Genomic DNA, 23,273 nt, shown 5'->3' with positions numbered 1-23,273 from the left:
AAAATCTCACCATCTATAAGAGAATTTTCCTGATCTTCCTTAATGCTAGTGCTTTCTGTGTGTTAATTATCTCTAATTTATCATTATTATATCATGTCTATATATAACTCGTTGCATGTTGCCTCCCTTGACTATGAGTTTTTTGTTTCTTTGTACATTGTGAGAGCAGGAGCTATGGCTCGGGGGATAGTGTGCCAGCCCAGGAGCCAGGAATATTCATCTTTCTGAGTTCAAATCTACTCTCAGACAGTTAGACACACAGGTAATAGCTATGTGAATGTGAGCAAGTCACTATATCCTGTTTGTCTTAGTTTCCTCATCTGTAAAGTGAGCTGGAAGAGGAAATAGCAAACCACTGCAGTGTCTTTGCCAAGAAAGACCCAAATAGGGTCACAGAGTCAATTAACAAATGGTTTTTGCTGTTTTTGTGCCCCCAACACAACATTTTACCTGACACTAGTAGGTCTTAAATGTTTATGACTGATTTTAAATTCCATAATATTCACTTATTAGATTCAAATAAGTCCCTAAACAATAACTGATAAGCATTAATTGTGCAATTTGAGGTCTTGAAAGTACAATGGGAAGTGAATGTTTGGCAATTAGTGTTTTAAATCATTACACTGAAATTTATACACTTGATTCATAGAAACTTGTTATCATAAAATTTATTTTGATAAATGAATGTCTAGCATTAAATGTCTCATGGCTGAAGACCATGGTATGGTATAGAGAGAGCTGGCCTTTGAGTCTGGAAGACTGAATTTAAGTTCTCAATCTAATAGTACTAGGCAACTCACTTCACTTCTTAATCAACTCTGTTACTAGAAGCTCCTGATATACTAGAAGTCCTGATCAGACTTCCTCTGTCATTGAAATTATAGAACTAGACTGGAAAAAAAAAATAGAAGAGTACCTTCATTGAATGTTTAGGTCTACTAGGTTGTGTATTTCAGAAACTCTATTCCCTTACTAATTCATTCACTTCTATTTCAAATGTGTTTCCAGTCATTCTTTCTTTACTGCTGCTTTTTGGATCATTGCCTTTCCTATATTTTTTCTTCTCTCTTCTCATCTGCTCAGAGAAACCTGCTTATTTCTAAAAGCCAGCTGTGTTCACAAAATGTTAGGAAATGGAGTTTGTGCAGCCAAAGGGAACTATTCATTATCTTGCTGCTGAATCTGGAGGATGAGTTTTCAGATATGGCTTTACATTCTAGATCCTTTTGTTCAATCAAGTGGACATGGTCATTCACCCTTGAGTTTTTTAGACTCAAGCAAAATAGGAAAATAATGTCATCTTCTCACTTAATATTTTGAAGATATGTGATATCAAATATTTGGGTGTTTCCTATACCCAACACAGATCATAATCCCTCTGAGTTAATAAATCATCTCAATATGTAGTCCTAGACAAATTTTTTTTTAAAAATCCTTGTGTGGCCAGTCTTTTGAAAATGAATCTCTCTGAACTTGGCCAGGTTGTTCCTCAAAAGACAGATGAACAAACTGTTCCCAGATTGGTAGTCAATACTTTTCAAACTGGGTAACACCTGATAGAACCCACAATCTTTTATCAGAAGAGTCTTTAAAAGCACAGGGTCACTATCCCATAGTGGAGAAAATATTGGTCTTTAGATGAGAGAATTGGAGTTTGAATACTGTCCTCAGACACCATGTGCATAATTCTGAGCTAAACACTTACTCTCTCTTGATATCAGTTTCTTCTTTGTAAATGAGGTAGTTTGATTAGATGACCTATAAAATCTCTTCTAGCTCTAAATCTATCATTAAGTGGAAATCCTACATGCCCTCTAACACTTGAAATTATTCTATTATCTACTTTGCATTTACTTATTTGAAAACACACAACTGAAGCTACTATCTGGTTCCAGTCTACCCAGGTTTATTAATCCATGCAGTCAATATGCTAGTCAAACTGGAAGTCTTTAAATGTTTTTTAATGTATATTACTTAAACAATGCTTATTATATTCTTGATATCACAGGTTCCCTCCCCTCTCCCTCCCAGGAGATACTAAGAGGAATTAAGGAAATCTCAATTGCAAAGCTTTTATTTTTCATTAGCTCAAAACTCAAGCAGAAAATTAAGCATTGAGCACTGTTTCTCATGATAATACCAACAAGCTATCAGACAGAATTCCAGCTGAAGAAATAATCAGTAATAATCAACCAACAAGCATTTTATTAAGCACTTACTTTGTGTTAGAAACTGTACTGAGAATGGGAATTGCAGAGAAAAAAAAAAACCTAATTTCTGTCTGTAAGGTATTTGCATTCTAACTGGTCAAACATGAACATAAATAGATGCATACAAAATTCATGAAAAGTGAATAAAATGAAAATTTGTAGAAGGCACTATAGAAGGTGATGATTGAATGGAGTCTTGAAAGAAGCCAAGTGGCTTCCTTTTTGATCAAAAATAAAGATACAAGCTCTGCATTTAAAGTCCTTGACACTCTTGTTCCAACTATGCTTCTAGATTTATTTTATATTATTCCATATTCCAACAAAATTCATTAATCTCATCTTCTGTATAAGGTGTTTTTCATGCCTAGAATACACTCATATATCACCTCTTCCTCACAGAATTCTTAGCTTCTTTTAAGATTCTAGTCTATAAAGCCTTTCCTGATCACTTTGTGAGTCCCTCAGTTGTCAGCAATTGTTCCCTCCTTACATTATATTGCATTTATTCATCTGACATAAAGGAGAGAAGTAGCTGTTCCTAGAGTTCATGGTACCTATACTTCCCTTCTCTGTAGTCAGACATATGGCTGCATACTGGTTCATTTTTTTTTTTTAAATCCTGTTCTCAGGAAGTAGTAGGAGTCCCAGTTGCCATATTCATTGACTCATTACCTCCACTCCAGCTATTCCAGGGACAATACTACTTTTAACTTTAGGCTAAGTTTTCCTTTAGAAAGGGAGGAAGGATTGAAAAAGGGTTCAGATTTTATTGGGATATGAAACAATGGTTATGACACTGCTAATTAGCCATTTCACCTCTCCTGAGCACAGTCTGATCAAACACCAAATTCCATTTTCTTCCCAATGCTCTTCTTCTCTTTAATACTGACTCTTCCCTTCAGGTCACCCCCATGTCTATAGCACTGCTTAAATATTCTCTCCTTGCTGGAATTAAAGAGCTCTCTTTCAGTCACTTGCTCATGCTCTGAAATGGGAAGGAAGAAATTAAATCAGATTCAAGGGCTACATTACTTCCTTAATATATCTAGGGAGTTTGGAGCATAAGAATACTTCAAGGAATTTAATCTAACAATGAGAATTAGGTGACTACAAACTATCTCCCACCATATCTCAAGATCCCACATGTTCATTAGGAATGATGACCGAACATGCTATACAAGAGACCTACTAAAATTATCTTTTTTTTAATATGCTGCATCCCTTTAATAAACTTCAAGCTCCTTTAGAACAGCAAATATCAGTGTTTTCTTATTTGCTTTTGCTTTTTAGTCATTGTAGCTCCATAAAATAGAACAATAGATTGAGCATAGTAGGTGATTAGTAAATGTTTATTAAGTGATTTTCAAGCTTAAAATGAATTTTATAGTTTTAAGAAGTGTAGAAGTACAATTATTTAGAAAGAGAGTTATGCCCTGTCCTTAAAATGCTTAAAATCTCATAAAGAAGACAACATCCAAAAGGAGGGAAAAAATAAGTGGAAAGGGAATGCCAGAGAATTACCAGTGCATAGCATCTTATTCCTTAGAGTTGAAATCAAAAAGAGAAGCAGATGAAGAGAGGAATGAGCAAAGTACAATTCCTGCCTGACATAAAGGAAAGCATTGGGAAAAGTTGACCCTCTATCTTCCAATCAGAAAGGACAGGAAGATACTATGTTCAGTCCTATCAGACTCTTCCTTACCATCTTTAGATGTTGTTTCTCTTGGTAAAGATACTGGAGTTTTGTCATTTCCTTCTCCAGTTTATTTTACAAATGAGAAAATGAGACAAACAGAGCTAAGTGACTTTGTCCAGGGTCACATAGTAAGTATCAAAAGCTAGATTTAAATTCACAAAGATAAATTTCCCTATCTCTTTTCCATTGCAATACCTAGCTGTTTCCTGAGGAAGATGAGGGAGGTGTTATATGCTGTACCAAGCCTTGAGTTAACAGCCTGCTGATGGGATTAGAGATAAGGAACTTAATTTGGGAAGATTATCTTGTTCTTTGAAGATGAAACCAAGCAGAGAAGCAGAGGCAGAGTGGAGAGGAAAGAATAACATCATCATGAACAATGGTTGAAGGACAAAATCAAACAACTACAGACTTTTAGAAATGTAAGAAACCTCAGGGACCTATCATCTAATCCATATCTGAAAAAGACTTTCATCTATAATATCTCAGACAATTAGTGATCCAGCCTTTGCTTGAAAACATGTAATGATGAATCTACTACCTTTCCAGACAATCCTTTCCACTTTGGAATAACTCTAATTATTAGTGTGTGGATTAAAAATATCCTATCTCCAATAAAAGTGACTGAAACAGAGCTCTGAGCCAATGGCACTTTATTAAAGGGTACATGGTCTCTTCCAATAAAGTAGACCTCAGATTTTCCTCATAATCTGGGATGTCTCCTCTTTTCAGGGCCCTATTGTTATAGGGCTAGATTCCAGACATTCAAGAATAGCTCTACCAAATATATAATAATTTCACTGATTAACATGTGACATATAAGCTAAAATAAGTAAAATATTATATAAGTAGGGTTACAAGTTAGGTGAAGAAAGACATATCTCTACACAGATAAACAGGCTTCTATTTAAGTCAGGCAGGAGGAAATCATATAAATTATCATCACAATCAATGATCTAAGTGGTCAAAAGATGGTCACCTGCTCCTATTGGACAAGAAATTAGTCTGAGGGGAGTACAAAAGTATTTGTAGTTGAGTCACCTGCCCCACATTGAACTTGGTCATCATGACAAGGAAAAAACAAGGACTTCTAATTAACTTCATTTAAATAAACTTAGAATCTGTAGTTCACAGCTCTGGGGCCTTATATACAGAACTTTGATATGATTCTATCAAATTTATTAATACTGATTGAAATAGAATAGGGATCCAAATGAATTATTTCTCACATTAGGAAGTCTTTCCTTATGTCAAGTCTAATTTTGCTTCTCTGCATCTTCAACCCATCATTCCTTATGCTTTCCTTTGGAATCAAGAAGACCAAGTTAAATCCATCTTCATGAAACAAACCTTCAAATATTTGAAGACAACTATCATGTAAACTCAAGTCTTCTATTCTCTAGGCTGATCAAGAATAAGATGATGAACATAAGACAAGGTTCAGTGTGCAGAGGTTGAGCCAAGTGAGAAAATCCTTAAGAAAGGAAGTAGAATGATATGGGAGCTAGTAGATGTCTATAGTCAGGATCTTATGGATCATAATGGATGGATGGAGTAAGCTTTAAAGTAGGCAGCAAAGAGAAGGTCTGGAAGTAATAGGAGCAAAAAATGTGCTAGGAACATAAGGAAAAGCATATTCAATACTGGAGAGGATGGCCATACAGACAGTAGATTTAGGGTGAATCAGGTTTCCATGGAAACATGAAAATAGTCAGGTAGTGGTGGTAGTGGGTGATGGTGGTGGTGGTTGGAAAGTGAAAGGAAATGATCTAGCACAAAAGATAGTTTGTGAATTATAAAACAGATATTCCAGAAGACATAACTGAGGGTCAAGTCTCAATTGAATTGACAGGGAATATGAAGAGATGGAACTATTAAATGAAGGAAAGGAAAAAATGATAATGGAATAGTAACAAGGAAAGGAAGATTTTTGCCTAAACCTGACTCAAACTTACAAGTATATTGATGAGAGAGTTTTCATGCCTATAGGTTGGCTTGTCATTCTTTCCATTAATAACAATAAGCCTTTCTAAGGCAAATAGTGACATTAGAGAGTGGAATCAATGCTGATTAAGCCTCCATATCCAATAAACCCAATAGATACAAATGTGAGGTATTGTTGATTTTCTTACCCTTCCCAATGAGCAATGACAGCTCAGTCCTCACTTAAACATAATGTCTGAAAAGATGTTGATTACCCATTTCTAAGTGTTTCTTCACACTGTGACTACCAGGGGAAATGTATTTCCCCTGATCAATACTGATGAACATGAGTCTTTTTAACAGTGAAATGATTCAGGCCAGTTCCAATGGACTTGTGATAAAGAGAGCCATCTACATCCACAGAGAGGATCGTGGAGACTGAGTGTGAATCACTGTATAGTGTTTTCACCTTTTTTATTGTTTGCTTCCTTTTTGTCTTTTCTTATTTTTTTTCTTCTTGATTTGATTTTTCTTGTGCAGCATGATAATTGTGTAAATATGTATAGAAGAATTGCACATGATTAACATGCATTGGATTACTTGGTGTCTAAGGGAGGGATTGGGGGGAAGAGGAAGAAAAAAAATTGGAACACAAGGTTTTACAAGGATGAATGTTGAAAACTATCTATGCATATATTTTGAAAATAAAAAGTTAAAAAAAGAAATGTATTTCCTCCATCTCTACCTATCCAAATCCTAGCTATCCTTCATTATTTAGCTCAAATATAACTATCTTCATGAAGCCTTCCATTCCAGAAGTAATGGCTGTCTGTACAGAGCTCCCAAAGCACTACTTTGTTCCTCTTCCTTGGTATTTCTTATAATCAGCCTTGGCTTTTTTAATTATTTGTAGCTATTTATTTTCATCTTCAACACATATTGTAAGTTTCTTGAGTTTAGGGACCATGTTTTATTCATTTTTTAAATTTGGTATCTAAGAAAAGTGTTGAAAATGAGCATCTAATCATTTATAAAGAAACTTATTAATTGAAATAGTCCAGTAGACTGCTATTCATCCTTATTCAGAACCACTAAAAAATTAACATTTGTCCTAAATGTAATAATTATTAATTAAATTCAAAATTCTAAGAAAAAGAATGAGAAGCAGCATGACATATTAGATAGAGAGCTAGCTTTGGCGTCACAATATCTTTTGTTAAATCTCTGCTTGGTTAATAAAGTGGGTGTTTGCAATAGATATTTAGATTTAAATATCCACTCATTTACTTAACTGTGAGAGAAAATGCTGCTCCTCTGTCAATGAATACCAAAGGACCCAAAATTAATTTGCCTGATATCATTTTTAATCACTCTGGTTTATCTTTGCAAAAAGGTAATGCACATTTAAATCTCATCTTTTTTTTTTTTTCTTTCTTTTATTAGTTCACTATCTCCCAAAGTATAGACAATAAAACATAGCATTATTTTATATAGATATATACTGTGACTTTTTCCCTTAAGAGAACTTGATAAGAGAGATAAATTCCACACATTTTATAGTCATATCAAAATATGTGAGAAGCAAGAACAGTTCAAAGTAAAAATTAATCTATAGGATCTCTGGCAAATAAATCATCTACTTCCTTGTAATATACCTGTGAACATATATACTTATACATATATAAATATCCCTATATATGAACGTATATATATGAACTAAATATATATTCACATGTATGATTACTTATTTAATTATGGTCTTATTAATTTAGCTGAATGGTTGAATAGATAATAAGTTTTTTGACTTAAGGATTCAGAACAACAGGATAATTTTCCAAGCAAAGATTTTACCTACATATCTTTCATTATTAATTTTTGTGAATGCCAATTTATCTTGTTAGGAGGTAATTATTTTCTTAGATAGTGAGTTCACTTTTATTCAGTGGGAAATGAAGTTGGCTCCATTTGTTTCTTTTTCAAATCAATTGTTCTTTAAAATAAAAACTGGACCTTAGCTAATTATAATTCTCAAATTTACTTTTAAGAGTTGATAAAATGAACTTCCTTTCCTTTTTTTCAGGTCTGTGAAATTTTATCATATTATATGTTCTATCAATACAATTGATACATTGAATGACTTTGCTGAAGTGTTTTATCTCTTTTTTAAAATCTTTTACATGGTATGGTTCACTGGGTAGGCAAAAGAGAAACAAGTATTTCTTAATGATATAAAAATAGAAGGTATTGATGCTGATATTTAAAAGTCAATTGTTCTTAGAGAAATTGTTTCTTCAGTTCATTGTTTTCATTAAGAGCCTACTGAATGGTGGGTCTAATTCCTTTTTACCATCAAAGTGTCCTTTCTAAAATTATGGACTAGAACTCATGCTGGAAAGAAAGAAAATACTCATCTATTCACTATTTACCAAAACAAACTATTGCATGGCAGAGCTATCAGGATTTTTAAGGAGGAGCAGTGCTCACATTGAGGAAGACAACAGCCTTTTCTCTGCTTGGAGGCACTTTGAGCATTTTATATTGATGATCTCAATTGATAGGTTCAAAGTCCACATCGGAATTCTGGACTTTTATTGAATCTGGATGTTAAGGTTGCAGATTAATTTCATTTAGGGTTAATGGGATAGCTGTGCAATCAAGTCACTTCTTTCTTTCCAAAATCTATGTAGTAAATTTAGTTCATAAGATGGTCTAGTACAGTATGCCCAGACATCCCTTTGTTTATAAAATAAACTTTTTTTTTTTCTTACAGCCTTCAGATATGCTTTTGGTTCTTTCAAAAAAAAATCTATCTAAGTGCATTTTTAAAGTACTTACTATGTATTGAGTGCTGTATGAACTATGTATGAACTTGAGATTAAAGAAAAACAAAAAGAAAAAGAAATACTTTTTTTCCCTTCAGGGAACTTATATTCTAAAAGGAAACATAGCATTCAGAAAAATAGAGACATATAGAGTAAATGAAAAGCAACCTTAGAGAAGAAGGTGGCCAGCAATAGAGACAACCTAATAAAAGTTTTAGGAGTCAGACAAATCAATCCTTTATATTGATAAGCAATTTAATAAACAAAAGAGAGAAAGAACAGATCAATTAAAAAAAATAACAAAGGTAGTAAATCAAAAACTTCAAATAACACAAACAAAAATTCTTCCAATTTCACTTGATATTTTCTATACTAATGCTATTAAAAATGGAACAATTCCATAACATCATGCATTCTCCATAAAGAATTATCTGGACCAAAAGGTCATTAATGCTTTTACTGAAGAATAAGTAAATACTGTGATTTTCGGTATAAAACAAAAAATTAATGATTCTCAGCTATTCATTTAATTACAATTATATTTGAGAATCTTTGTGTAAGTATTAATAATAATAGTTCATATAATAGTTTGCAAACATGATACTTGTGTTTTCTGATTTTGATCTCAAGTCCAGTAGGTTATTAATGCAAGTATTATTATCTTTATTTTATGAATAAAAAAACAGAAGTTCATAGTGGTTGAGCAATTTGTTCCATTTTGCCCAGATAGAAATATCAGAGGTGTAACATAAACTCAGTTCCTGTAACAATGAATACATTTATTCTTTCCCTTTTACTATACTATTTCCCATATAAGGAGGAATCATCTTTACATTCTGAAAAGAAATTTAAATTTGTATGGGGTGTATTAAGTGGAATTCAGGGAGATACTGACAGAATAAGAGGTTCCGTTTCTTTAGGAAGCCTTTAATCTCAATTCAGAGTTGATCAAACCTTGATTATTATTTACTGTATACTGTATACTGTAGTACCTCATCATTCTTCAATAACACCACTTATGCTCTTCAAATTCACACAGGATCTTTCAATACAAAACTAGCCTATAGATTTGGTGATTTGGTAGAGAGAAATTGATGAAAACATTTGCCCCATTCACTAACTTCTCGCATTCTTCCTGATATTATGTCATGTGGAACCATTACCTTAAACAGCTTCTAAGCCTTAAATTGTCCTTAAAAATAATTTTCTTCCTCCTTCCCTTCTTATACTGCATTATTTTTAACAGGTTGCAGCAAAAAAGGACTATGTGTCTTATATAGATAAAGTGACCACTCTACTCAAGCAAGAAAGCAGAGACTAAATATATTTCAGGACAGAATCACCCTCTGAAACATCTTTCCTGGAATAATGAGCTCAGCTGTCAGCACAAATAGAAATCTTATAAGATGTTAAGCTTTCTGTTTTCTTAGGAGACTATCAAAGAAACACACTATCTTTCCTGAAACAAGCAGGTGTTACCCAGTCAAAGCACTTGAAGAACTGGTTATCTACACTGAGCTACTCAGATATTTTAGGCCTGTCCAACCTGGATGGCTCTAAAGTGAAAAGAAGGCTTAATCATATGTTCTTTTTTTTTTTTTTTTTTTTCATTTTGCCTGAGCAAGTTCATCTCAGTTTCTTCCAGATCTCTAAAACTAGTTTGAAAATCAGGAGGCCCTTTATTAGGTTGAAATACATGAAATGTTTGTTAAATTAGGCATATAGTAATGGGACTTTTTTCCTATCGTCTCTCTTATGCTGGCTTCTGGTGGCCATAAAGGTTGGTTTGTTAGCTATGGGGACAGCCTGTCTCATGGCATGAACTCAATAAACTTCAATAAATGAACAAAGACAGGAGATACTGGAACGTTCTTGGCTTTAATAGGCTGAAAAGGTAGGAGCAAACTGAGACTTAAATTCATTTTGAATAAAGAGGCCTTTGGAGTCTGCTTTTCTGGTTGAGAGATCAGAGCAAATGAGGCTAAAACCCAAAATAGAAGTTGTTTTATTCTCTTGAGGACTGACATTTTAGTAGTGAGCTGTAAGTTATAAAAAACTGCTACTAAAATTCAAATGGCTCACACCATATGGAAAAAGATGCATGCAATATGTCTATTACAATTTTAATATGTGCATCTATAAGAATGTTGCATTTGGATCATGGCAGAAAGAGTTTAAAACAAGCACAATGGTATGAAAGCTAAAATTATTTGTAATATTTTCAGACTGTTGGAAGCCAGGATGGACATACATGACATATTTGGATGTGCATGTTGAACTGGGCATTTTGAGGCACCTTTGCTCAGACAAGGAATATTTGTTTAAATTACAAAATGCATTGGTGAGGTCATTTAAAAATTTTTTTTCACTAACTTTGTCATTTATATTCCTTTTATTAAGGAGTCTGAATGAAAATAATTGATCAAATTGTTCTATTAAGTTGGATTGGCTATAATGAAACATTTTGAATGAACAGAAAGTTGTTGAAAACTCCTCATTATTATCCCAGAAACAGTTGTGTGCTATTGAAAGAGAATTTGATTTGTAGTCAAAGGTCCTAAGTATAAATCCCAGCTCTAACGTTTCTACCCTTAGGATCCTGAGTAAATTCCCTGGGTCTCAGTATTCCCGTCTGTAAAATGAACAGGTTGAACTACGTGGTCATTGAAGTATTCTCCAGTACAAGCTCTAAGACTATGAAGTCCCTTCAAGTTCTAATTCAGGAACATGCCATAAGACCTCTAGTTACTCCATCTTTAATTAGATATGAGTTAGGTCAGCCATTGGTTCCATTCAGATTTCAACAAAAACTTCCTTCACCAAATATATATTAAGCATCTATTGTGCATATAATTCTGTGCTAGACATAGGAGAGGATATGAATGGGCTTCACAAATCTTATAATTTGAAAGAAGGGGAAAATTGGATATGATTTAGGAACAAATAATTCAAACAGAAGATGGATCAACAATTTGGTGAAAGGTTGAACTAAATGATCTCTGAATTCATTTTCAGCACTAAAATTATGTCTATTATTCTAAAAGAATAGAACAATTTAGAACCTAGATTCTTAAACTGTGGTTCACAACCTTATATGGGGTCTCGTAACTTAAGGTGGGGATCATGAAATTATGATTTATTGTCAATAAATTTTTATTGGTATACTTACTTTAAATACTTATATATCTGAGGTCACATAAATACTTCACAAGTGAAAATGAGTCAAAGTGGAAAAAGTTTAAGAAGTCCTGATTTAGAGCATACCCAAAACATCTTTATTAAGTATTAAAGATTATGAAGATTGATCTTTTAATTTTTTTGCTGCGGTTGTTCAATAATTTCAGATTTTTTTCATGATCCCCTTTGAGGTTTTCTTAACAAAGATGCTGGAGTGGATTTGAACTCAGATGTTCCTGTTCTAGAGCCAATGCCCTATACACTGCACCATGTAGCTGACAATGATTTTTCTATTCAGGATTTAATACCTTTGCTTTGGATCTGACTTCAATGATCAACTTAAGTTAGCTTTCAGTGAAAGAAAATCAAAAGAGAAAAACAAAATCATTGTAGGGAACTGGATTTCATTGAGAACTAAATTGGCACTACCAAAAAAGTCTGTGCAACAATCTTAGAAGACTCTTAGGAAAGATTGGAGATGAAGCTTAATTCATCTAGTATGATATCTTAAAGACTAGTGGGAATCTTAGTAGTCATTCTTTTTATCTTCCCCTTCCTGGTTCTCTTTTCCCTGAGCACAAAGAATTGAGTCTAAATCCAATTGCTCCCCCTACTTTCTCAGGCTAAGTTTTTGTTCTTTTTAAAATAATAGGAATGCATAAATGGGAAGAATGAAGTCAAATTCTATAATTTCAGGTAAGATTAATTGGGAAATATCTAACCCAAAAGATTAATTTACTAATACTCTAGTGACTTGACACCTGAAATTTGTTAAGCTTTATCTCTTCTACTTTCAAAGAAAACTTCAGTTTCTTTTATGTTATTTAGGATAACATAAGCCCTGAACTTTCAATCAGTTCCTGGGGATGCTCAGTGTTCTGCTTGTTTTTTTCCAACCATTCCATCTCCAACTGCCCTAGAAAAAGGAATTATTTATGACTACTTTCTGTTAATCCCAAGAAAGATCTTTGGTGATCTTTCCCAGGACTTTGATTAGCTCTGTTTCCTTTCCCTTCTACATATATGGAGGGGAAAATATTTCTGAAGATTTCTGCTTTATGGGATGTTCTTCTCTGTGTATAGTTTATCCAAAGCTGATGACAAGGAGGAGTGAGAGCATATAGAGAAGCATTTCCAGGCATCCTTTATTTCTCCCGAGTGTGGGATAAAACAGATTAAAATATAGTGGGGAAATATTTACCAAAATAAATATAAACATAATACACAGTTAACATTATGTTTTTAAAACTAACAACATATGTCCCCCCAATGATCCTTTGTGCAGACCAGTGGCCCTCATTCAAATGTCATTAAATTTGACATTTCTGGAATACAGAAGCAAGGATGAAATTGTTACCAATCTGGGCATGCATATAGACAGTGTTCATCCTGTGACTAAATTTTCCTAAACAGAAAAAAATAATTTTCCTTTACCTAACTATACCTTTTCTGCCTGGTTCCTATTCTAGAGACTAGATCTAGTCATTTTAATTCTTTCATTAACTTAAATAAGCAAAACTATTGTTCTTCGTGCTCTCCAGTCTTTCTTTTCCCATACACAGGGAATTGGCAAACTCAAGTGGAAGAGACCAGGGAACTGATATGTTGGCTATCAGCCACTGAAAATTTGAAATCCAAAAGATACAGAAGAGTTAGAAAGATAGTGGGGGGGGGGGGGAATGGGTATTTGAGAAAGAAAAGATCTACGCTGGTAGGATGTCAATTACCCTTTCTTAGAATGTGGTGTCTTTGGGATGTCCATGAGATAATTTATAAAAAGTAAGAGAAATTGGAAGCAAAGCCTAAACAAAGAAACTAGCATGGACATAAAAGTCCTGAATCCAGAGTTGCAGAATCCATCATCCTTTGAGCTGAACATCAGTTGGAAACTGTTTTACTTCTCACATTTCTTTGATTGTTACCAGGAAAAGTGGCTTTGAGGGAAATAAACAAGTTGACCTGTATGCTGGTAGAGCATCTGGATCCTAAAATTTCTGGATTTGGCCATGGTTCTTAACTGGTTAAAGCATGCTGAAGTCTGAAGATGTTGAGGTAATATAGAGATGACTATTATGTAGGATCTTTTTCCTGAATCCATGATAGAGAGTAAAATATTGGATGCACTATCCACGCATGCATGTTTATTTGTTGCTAACTACATTATTCCAAGGATGAAATGATCACAACCACCCAAAGAGAGACAGAAGAGTATGGGCAGAGTGGGAGAGAAGAAATGAAAGAGTGTCTTCTCCCTGAAATTCATAGAATTCATAGGAAATCTTGCCATTTTTCTGTTTCTCTTTTCAGAACACAGTAGAGTGCATAACCCACCAAGGGGCCTGTAGGACTTCCTAAGATCCAATTTTTTTGGTGAACCAAACCAAGTTATGGATAGCAATGCCATCTGGTGATTAAATTTACAATTGGTTTCCTTACTAACTTCAGTTTTCATTAAATTTAATTACCTGACATGATATATTTGCTAAGATTCTTTCTTAAACTTCTTAAATCCCTCTTTCCATCTAAACTGAATATATCTCAATTTTAAAGTATAGTTATTCTATTATTTCTCCATAGAGTACATCACATTGAAGGTAACCTTATCATATAAACTTTGTGAACAGGTTCCAATATAGAATTACTTTTAGGTTTCTGGCATCATTGCAAATGAAAAAGAAACAGGATCCTACAAGCAACAAAGGCATGTTTCACACTTCCATATTCTCAGGGATCTCAGGGGAAAGATGGAGGACTATGATTGTGGAGAGTTGTTGTCAATTAGTTTTAACTTTTTTCTTTTTTTCAACAGAGGATTCAATGGGAGCAGGGGATCTCATGATATATAACTAACAGTATAAAATACAAGAGACATTTATAATTTTGGTGTTTTTTTTTTCTTTTGGTTCTTTTTTTTTTGAAGAGGCAATTGGGGTTAAGTGTCACAAAGCTAATATGTGTTAAGTATCTGAGGTCTAATTTGAACTCAGGTCTTCCTTGACTCCAGGGTTAGTACTCTAGCCACTGTTTCATTTAGCTGAACCTATATTTTTTTAAGAAGGCAAATTTTCCAGATACCAGATAAAATCATCCTGTCCTTTATAGTGGTGCTTCATGTCAGCCCTGGTACTACACTCCCAAAATATGTAAAAAGAGTCCCTGTCATATGAGGTTAAATATCTCAAATGCAAATTAAATAATACCTTTCAGACAAGCAATTATAGTCATTACTGCAAGAATAAATTGTATGTATCTATAACATTTTATATATGTGTGCTTCTGTATAGCATAGTCAAAACTGGCTAATATAAAGTCAAGCATCTAGTATTTACTAAAATTCTACTGCGCTCCAGGTGCTATAGTAAGTACTGAAGCTACAAATAAAAGAAAATGTCTCTGATTTCAGGAAATTCATGGTCTATTGTAGGAAACAACATACAAAAACCATCTTCAGACAAGATATAAACAGGGCAAATTGCGAGTAGTTTCAGAAGGAAGGCATTAATAAGTCTGAGAAAGGCATCTTTCTGGGAAAAAGTTTCTGGGAAAGGTGAGATATTAATTGACATTTGAAGAAAGCCAATAGTTTGTTGATTTAAATAGTTGTTGATGTCCTCTTTCAGGATTCTTAGCAATTCAGTAGAATGCTGGTTTCTTAAGGACAAAGACTAGTTTTTGTCTTCATAATTCCATACCTAGCCCAAGGTAGCTTCTTAATAAATGCTTGTTGAATTACCATATTAAACATGTGTTTAAAATTAACTTTGAAAAATTCATAAAAAGAAGTAGACTATATCATTTTCTCTGTGCTTAAAAGAAAGAAAAAAGTTGCTTCTAGGCCTAAATTAATTAACCTATGAACTTCAGTGGAAAGAATGAAGTCAAAGAATCTGAGTACTAATAAGAATTCTTTCTCACATGAATTTGAAAAGGTCACTTCTGTCCCTGGATCTCAGTTTCCTAATCTGTTCAATAAAGAGATTGGATCAGTTGTTTTCTGACACTCCTTCCAGCTCTGTGGAGTTCTGTGATTCTGTGCTCAGTTATTCAAGTAAAAAAGAAGTTTAAATACAAAGAGAATCTATAAATTCTCTTAAGTCCCAACTTCTTAAACTGTGGTTTGTCACCCCATATGGGAGTCTCATAACTGAATGCTGGGGGTCATGAAATTGTGATTTATTATCAGTAAAATGTTTCATTTGTATCCCTATTCTATATAACTATTTGCCCAAGGTAAAGTAAAAATTTCTTGGGTAAAAGTCACAAATGGAAAAAGTTTAAGAAGCTCTGCTCTAAGTTACATAAACCACTTAAAAATAACTGACTTTTACACAACACTGTTCATACATCAATTCTATGAAGTGAGCATTGCTAGCATTATTATCCATATTTTACAAATGAGGGATGAGATTCTGAGAACTTAACCACCTTGCCTATGAAGAATCCAACCAGCAAGTTTCAGACAAGGGAATTTGAAGCTAGGTTTCCTAACTCTTAGTTCAGGAATCTTTCAAGTACACTAAGAATCAGCAGTAGCTATTGTTGTTGTTATTATTATTTGTCTTTTGTTTTCAAAGAGGACCATGACATCAGGGAGAGATGCCATGACATGCACGTGCATTGGATTTAAGTGAGGGAGAGCTGTCCAAGGTCATCTGCCTCACTTTCTCCTCCAGAACCATCTGGGTCCAGTGTCCAGATATAGATCAGAATGACTGGAGATGGTCCCTGATGAAATGGGAGATCTTGGCTTTATCCAGCTAAAGAATTCAATGTGTCTCAGTTTGATTGAAGTTGCCCTCATTTTGTGATTAAGACTAGGAAGAAATTGAGGCAAAGAAGCTCCTTTTTCATCTATTAAAAAAATCTAAATTAATAAATAACTAGACTTTAACTGGTGGAAGTCTTCTGCTTCTAGGTGGAGAAAAGTTATCTTTTATAAAAGGAATTTAGAATATGACATTCTTCTAAGATAAGCAATACTTTCTTATCTTTGTATATTTCTATTCTAAAGATTCACATTTTTTTTAGTCATATATTGCTAATCATTAAATCATTTTACCCTTTATCTGGCACACTATGTATCAGTTCTTTGATCCTTTTAAATGAATTTCCTTCCTCAGAGAATTTTGTTTAGCCTACTAACTGCTCTCTAAAATCTAAATTCTATCCACTATCTGTAGTTCACCATTGGTGGTCTGCACTATCTATTATTATGAATTTTTGTAAAGCTTTGTTATTTTGGAGCTCACTAATTCACAATTTGAGCGCTCAAACATGAATTATGCTGAAGATTACTTTTGAATGATTTATATACAAGCTCACTAAGAGATGTAGTACAATAAACAAGCTTGCAAGAAGAATGTTTAAAGAACCTAAGAGAAGTTTTGAAGGAAAATGTTCAGCCTATGATTTTCAAACTCTTTTTGAATATTCATGTCAATACATACACTTGAAGGCTTAATTTTTTTTTTCCTCGACTGTGAATTTATTGGTATAGAAATTTATCAGTGTAGGAAACTGCCTTTGGAAACTTCTATCAGTATAGAGAAGATTGCACGCAATCTTAAACATGTAGTCTGAGTGTCTGGAGTCACTGAGACTTGTGTTAATCAATGTTACACAGCCTGTAAGTGCCATATAGGAACACAAATATTTCTGATTCTAAAGCCAACTCTCTACCTATTATATTATGCTACTTCTTGAAAAAATCCTTTCTTTTTATAAATTAGAGCAACTTCCCTCCTGACTCATTTCTGTGTAGAGTAGGTGAGCCAAGGGCAGTACCCACACCATTGAAAAACTAGCTGGAGGGTGGAGTGTAAGGTTAAAAGAGAGAGAAGCAGGCAGGTCTCTGGAGCCCAGGCAAGGCCTGATTTTCTTTTCTTCAATCCGGATAAAGCGTGAGTATTAGCATAGAATAATATCTGCCTGCCACACCTCAAATTCTTGACTAGTCCAGGGGTCTAAAGTTCAGGACAAATGGACCATCCCAATTTATTATTAAAGGAAAATATTACATAAGTTATTTGCAAAATCAGAAAAGGAAGAAATCCTATAAAATTCATTTTGTATCACAGATATGGCCTTGATATAAAAATCATGGAGAATCAACCTAAAATGAGAGTAAACTATAAAACACTATCCCTAATGCACACAAATGAAAAAAAATAAGTACAATATTAGCAAGGAGGTTAAAACAGCATATAAAATAAGATTATAAACTACCACAGGAATAAATTTATATCAGGAATGTTATAAATAAATTTATAACAGGAATATTAGCAAAAATATGGACTTGATCATATTAATAACAAAAATCAACAAAATCACATGATTATGAGATACAGAAAAAAGATTTTGAGAAAATACAATATCCATTTCTTATACTAAAAATGCATTAGAAAATTTAGGAATAAATACACCTTCCCTTAATATGATAAAGAATATATATCTAAAACCAAGATTTAAGATCATATATAAGAAAATCCTTCCCAATAAAATCAGGAGTGAAATGAGAATGTTCATTGCGACCACTTCTTTTCAATACAATATTTTAAATGTTGCTTATCACAGTAATACAAGGAAAAGAAATTCCTTGTAGCAAATGTGTGTGTGTTGTCAACCAAAATAAATTCTTTTATTGGAGAGAGAAAGAGAAAGAAGGAGAAGGGAGGAAGGGGGGGGAGAGAGGAAGGGAGAAAGAGCAAGACAGCAAAATAAACTTCTGAGATGTAGGAATAGGAAAAAAGTTCATTATTAAATAATGTATAGTAAGGTTAATAGATGATTTTGATTATGTAAAATTCATAAGTTTTTGTGTAAACAAAGCCAATAAAAATAAGATTAAAGGGTAAACAATGAAATAGAGAAAATAATCTTTGCTGCAAATTTCTCTGATGTCTCATTTCCAAATTATATAAGGAACTGATTCAAATTTATAAGAACAAGAGCCATTCCCAAATTGGTAAATGGTCTAAAGGATATGATCAATCAGTTTATCCAAGCTGAACAGCACACAGAATTTGCTGAAATTATATAGATTCAGTTAAAACAAAATATATGAGAGTCAGTAATATGAGAATGAAATGAGATCTCATTCAATCAAGAAAAAGTCCATAATCTACCTAAGAAAATTCCTAAAGTTTCTAAAAAGGAAAGGTGAAAGTCAAGAGACATATTGAGGAGTCGGCTTCTGTTGCATCTCTGAAGTTTTCAAAGGTTTCTCTCTCTTTCCTTATTTTTAGATTCAGTCCCTAGGAAAGTCTGGTACCACAAATGTCTCTAAAAGAAAAAAATAAATATGAATATCTTCCTTCTCCAAAATTCTCACTCAGACTTTGTCCCTCAAAGGTATGCAATCATCTATGTGAAATCTTTTCTCTAATACAAAGTTATAAGTAAACAATAGCAAATAAAATGCTTGAAAATCCAGATTACTAAGTATTTTACAAACAAGCTAAAGTTTCAACCTAGACATAACAAACCATTTTTAGGAATTTATACAATGCTAAAAGACTTTAGGTATGAACCTGACAACAGAGTCTGATTTTGTAGGTTCAGCTTATTTAGGGAGTTGGAGATGAGGAAGATGCTCACTAAATAAGCTGATAACTCTGTGATGATATTTTTCGGCCATTGCAACCCGTGAAACAAAGAAAAATACAAAAATGACCTTCATTTCTATTAATAACTTTTACTATTTTCTCAATTATGCTGTCAGAATGGTGGGAAATGTAGGTAATTATCATTTTTAGCATCTCTAAATTTTAATTTGACCATTACTATTAAAATATGAGCTCCTTACTTAATAATCATTGAATAGGTATATTGGGGTAGTATATAAATAATAATTATGACATCTATACAAAAATATAACTATAAGAAACAACAAGGTTGTAACTGAATGGAAGTTTGATTTGTGGACACTCCTCAGAGAGGAAAAGAAAGGAGTTGGCAAAATTATTTCTATCATACTTCCAAAGGCAATGAGAAACATAATTTCATAAGATATTTGATATCTTATATTAAAATATTAATTATAAATGTTTTCAAAAAAGATCAATGTGAAAATATCTGGAACCTATTCACAAACATCAGTTGCTGAGAAGAAAGAAGAATGATTCAATTAAGAACTCATTAAGACTCTAACACACACAGAGACTCTGAAATTTAGTGATCAAAATGCAAAGGATAAGAAGGAATAAAAGACTGCACAAAACCCTCACAATTCTTATGTCTTTATGTCAGTTATTCAACAAAAATGTTAGGTATTGGACATGACAAGCACCAAATAACATCACAAAAAATTAAATAAGTTATATTTTTAGGAGACAGTAAAAGACATGTTGTTGATGTGAGCATTATCTCTGACTCAGTGGTATGTTAGCAACAAATCATGGACTTGCCAGAACAAAATTCAGAATGTGTAAGAGCAAGGAAAAAAAGAAAAATGAAAAAGATGTGGTTTACAATTGAAATAATTCAATTTTGAACTATTAGGTAGTGGAAAATAGAAACAATGTCAGTACCAATTATAATAACTTTATTCCAAAGTTCAACCAGTATAAATTTATTGCCAACACAAGACCAAAAGAGATTTTCCCCACATATTTGATATCTTCATCTCCTATATATAGTTTGTATATCAAATCCTCAAAAGTCTACATTTGATTTGCTTGCCAAATGAAGAGAGATAGCATCCAAAGACAACTCACCACTAGAATTTTCTGGTCTATGTAACAATTCTTTGTCAGTAGTTTTAATGAATTAATTAGAATACTACATACCATAGTGAAAAGAGAATTGAACTTGGTGTCAGGATACATGGGTTCTAATTCTTACTCTGCTATTTATTATTTGTGTGATCTCATGAACATATTAAACAAACTCTGAGTTTAGTTTTTTCTTCTGAAAAATAGTGACACTAAGGTATAGATTACAATATATATTTCATAAAGGTATTGTAGGAAAAGAGTCTCACAAACCTTAACAGTATAGAAACTTGAAGGGTTAATATTTATTTCTATATTTACTAAAAAGCCATAAAAATTTCTTCTTGTTAAAATATTATATAATTCTGACTTTTCAGTAATTTGGTAATTCACCCAGAATTCCAATAATTCTGAATAAACACTTTTTAACTATGACTCCCACAATGTTTATTATATAGGACCATGAGGCTTTAATTAATGAATCCACTGGGAAATTAGCTCTAGGTTGTTTAAAAAATAAACAAAAAACTTCATAAAAAATATGAAGCCAACTTCACCTTTGCAGTCTCTCTTGACTAAAATAACTCCACATACAAGATTTCTTTGTTCCCATCCAGATTAATGAAAATAGAGCTGACCCTTGACAAAACTGAAATCTTCAAAGTTTATCTTGCATGTCCCCCAGCCTCTCTTTTCTCCATATTTCCCCTCCTTTCTCTGCAAAACCCATCCCCATAGTGGGCTTACTGGGAATGCCATTCTGTACTCTCCATTTGCTTCTCTCTATCAAAACAGGAAAAATCTAGATATCAGTCATCTAAACTTGTTGACTGATTAGTTACTCTCCATCAAAATAGCTCAAACCCTACCTTCTTTAGGAGGGTTTTCCTAAACTCCACAGCAACTAGTGCTTTCCCCCAGAAAAGACCTTCCACCTATTTATATCTTACATAGACTTATTTACATGTTATTTGTATTCATTTTGTGATATGTGTTTGGGCATGTGTGTATGTATGTATGTACAATGGTGCTTTGGTACTATTTGGACTTCTCTCTCTACCCAGCTCTCCAAAGGAGCAAGTGAGATTTCTAGCAATGGAGAAACAACCAGCCCAGACCAATCCCATCAGGATCCTGCCTTCTTTATAAACTCATTTTCTGAGGAAAAACTCAAACCTTTATACTCTCCCCACATGCTTCTTAGCTTAATCTTTTCTTTGGGGAAAAGGAGAGGGAAAAGAGTCTGGATTATGGTCCTGTACCCTCTGCCTTCTGGAGCTCTGACCACCACCAGGAGTCTTGGGTCTTCCCCTGTCACTGCCTCCACCTGGTTCCCACTGCTCCTATTCTTGCTCCTCCTGATAACCACTCCAGCCTCTCTGTACCTCTTTCAGTATTACTATTTTGAGATCTAGGAGACTACAAAATGCAATCACATAGTCCTGGAAGAACTGACTGGCACCTGCTACGTTAGCTGGAACTAGAAGGAACTGCCCCCACCCGAGTGCAGTAGCAGGGGGGTTGGGGGTACTGGACGGTACACCTGGCCAACCTCATATCCCTACTGTTCACTCAAGACAACAACCAAGTATAACATGAAAAGTAAGTGTCAAATGCTGGAGGCTTTTTTAAACTTGTCCCAATGTGTGAGAATACCAAATTCAATGAATTTTGAAGCAATGGAATGCCTGGATGCAACTTTCACTATCAGTTTCTATCCTCAAAAAAAATTGTTATATATTGGTTTAAGGCAGGTGTTTTTAAACTTGGTCCTGTGGGACCATTTGGCAGTCTACTGTAGTCTGTAATAGGCTTCTCAGAATAATATGTGTGTGTGTGTGTGTGTGTGTGTGTGTGTGTGTGTGTGTGTGTGAAACAAAAGGTATAGGATTATAAAGGAAGCCAATGGTCAATGAAAATAAAGGTTTTTTTGCCTATTCAGATGCACAGATTCCCTAAAATCTATCCATGAACCTTTTAGGAAGTCCATGGAACCTAAGTTAAGAATACCTGATATAAAGCTTCTGTGTAGAAAACCATGATTTTGTTATTTTTGAGGGTTCTATGAGGTGGGTGAAGTGATAAAATCAAATTCCTCAATTTCTTGATTTCCCTCTAAGGTGAATTAATGAACTATCTTTCCATTTACTTACAATTTCCTCCTTTCTTATAGTGGAGAATGTCAAAATTAATATGATTAAGTTATTTTAGGTCCTTGATCAATGGAGTATATATATTTGTAGTAATCTTTTAACTAAAATTTATAGAAAAATTAAAAATTATACAATTCCTAACATCCTCTATCTCATTTTCTGTTCCAGACAATCAATATTCTTGCTCTAAAATACACACTATAAGCCAGGCTCTGTACTAGATGGTGAGGATACAAAGATTTTTTTTTAAATGAAATAATACTTGCTCTCAGAGTGCTTACATCCCATTGAGGAAGACAACATGAACAGACACAATAAGTATAGAAACTATTGTGAGTAATTGATAAATATGTAGCCAAATATGTTGTGAGTATATATAAATATAAGATAGTTAGGAAAAAAGGACACTTAGTGGAGAAATAGAAAAGGATTTCTATAGAAGGTAATGTCTGAACTGAATCTTGATGGAAAGAGGGATTTATGAGGGCAAATTAAATAAGTAAGTTTTAGGCCAATAAATACAATGGCATATGTGGATGGGAGATAGAATTCTGTGTGTGAGCAGAACAGAGAGGACCAGT

General features: G+C 33.5%; 1 long non-coding RNA gene across 2 annotated transcripts in view; it reads left to right on the top strand.

The window, feature by feature from the left end:
• Nucleotides 1-23,273, top strand: part of LOC116421293 — a 143,951-nt gene that overhangs the window by 96,293 nt on the left and 24,385 nt on the right. The window lies entirely within an intron of this gene.

This window comes from Sarcophilus harrisii, chromosome 1, assembly GCF_902635505.1.
Source record: "Sarcophilus harrisii chromosome 1, mSarHar1.11, whole genome shotgun sequence".
Taxonomy (NCBI): Eukaryota; Metazoa; Chordata; class Mammalia; order Dasyuromorphia; family Dasyuridae; genus Sarcophilus; species Sarcophilus harrisii.
The sequence above is the reverse complement of the archived record's forward strand: the minus strand, read 5'-3'. Positions and strand labels throughout refer to the sequence as shown.